The sequence below is a fragment of the Kryptolebias marmoratus genome, linkage group LG22, assembly GCF_001649575.2.
Source record: "Kryptolebias marmoratus isolate JLee-2015 linkage group LG22, ASM164957v2, whole genome shotgun sequence".
Classification (NCBI taxonomy): domain Eukaryota; kingdom Metazoa; phylum Chordata; class Actinopteri; order Cyprinodontiformes; family Rivulidae; genus Kryptolebias; species Kryptolebias marmoratus.
In genome coordinates, this window is record NC_051451.1 from 29,716,922 (window position 1) to 29,718,750 (window position 1,829).

Genomic DNA, 1,829 nt, shown 5'->3' on the forward strand with positions numbered 1-1,829 from the left:
TTGGGCCCATTCTTTTTCAGTCAGTCAGTGTATGACCCAGAAGTGATCATGAGCAGCAAAGGGAGAGTTTTCTTCTAAGCATTTGTCAACAGGAGTTACCGGTACCTTAAATTGTAGATGATATGTCAAAGCCAGTTAAGTGTACTGTGTTATTAACATCTAACAACATAAATGTTCAACAGAGACATCAAAATTTCCAAGTATCACTTGCTGGTTAAAGCTGCAATTCACTATATTAAGCAGATTCACTGACATTATTTGTTACATTTGGACTGAAACAACCCTATCCTATCAGTCACATGGTCAAAGTTAGTGCACACTCCTGGACCCGAGTGCAGGATGTTACGCCATCCCAATGCAAACTGTACCTACCCAACATGCTGCTTTGTCAGCAGGTTAATAAATGGTGTGGTATTTTTCAATAAGTACTGTATTATAAAAGCAATCGTGTCTCAAAAAGTCTGTTTGTAACATCTTTTTAAAAATTATTTTTTGACAAAAACAGAAATGATGTTGCAGTTTAACCTGGATATTTTTTGTTTTCATAACTAATATTGGTAAAAAAAAATCACAATGTGTCCAAGCATGCATGTCAATGATAAAGTTAGCACAGTACACTGTTTTTATAGACCTATCACCTGTATGAACATATAGAAACGGTCTGTTTAGGCAACTTTTCCTCAACTACGACTCCTAAAACAGTATGCAAACATTAAAGTGAAACTACTAAATTAAAAAGAAAATATTAAACCTTTATCTCATTTTTGTGGACAGAAACATGCTACAGTTTGAATGCACTTCCAGAACCCCTAAAGGTAATATGATAGCATTCACTTCCAAAACAAGACGAGGATGATAGATTACTCAGGAAGTATTTTTAAACCACACAAACCTAAATATTCTGTGTGATGTGTAAATATCTTTATGGGTCACCTAGACAAAGATTCAATGAGCATAAGATAGTGTTGCTGAGTAAACAGTGTTAACAGCCTTCTAAAACCCCTTTCTGAGTGACTTTTCTGGACTGTGCTCTGTCAGCTCCACACCAAATCCCAGTATTTTTCCATTAAGATCCGCTGCACCACGTGACCGCGGAGCAGGAAAAAAGCCGCTGTCAGGCTGGCATCCTCAGCTGACAGCAGCGCTGTGTTTACGGCTGTAAACATCGTCAAATTCAGCCCGTTTGCTCACATCAGCTCTTGTTTTTGCTCCTGCTGACACCACATGTTCGCTGTCTCCTGTTCGCCCCACTGTCACTCACTCAGAGAAACTACATTTCACTCCTAAAGCTTCTAACCCCGTGCGTTCATGGCCGTGTAACCACTCCCACTCGTGGCTGGTGGAAAATTACCAGCTTACAAGCGTCAGGCAAATGAATGGCACTGACGCTTCATCATATCATCCCAGCCCTGTTATCAGCGCTGCGCGGCCACTCTATAACATATTATATTTAAAAGTAGCACACACGTCTTTACTTAGGATGAAAATTATGAAACTGATTGCTTTTGCACACGATGGATCGCACGTCTTCCACGTGAGGACAAGACTAGTGTCTAATAATAAACGAAGAGTGCGCGTTTAGTTCGCAAAGCGCCATCACGAAGAAGTCCACTTTACACGCGAGTCTGCCCTCTTTTTCTCTTCAGGCGAACAGTCGCGTGGGCGCTTGAGCGAATTGAAATAGATTGACAGGCCATTCGGCGAATGGCACACAGGGCAGGAAGTCTTCGCTGTAAGCGTAGCCAATCAGCGATTAGTGTGGGCGGAACCTTAGTCCAAACTTTACGCGGCGCCATCGGCTGAAAACTAAACCGAGATGGAATCTCCCA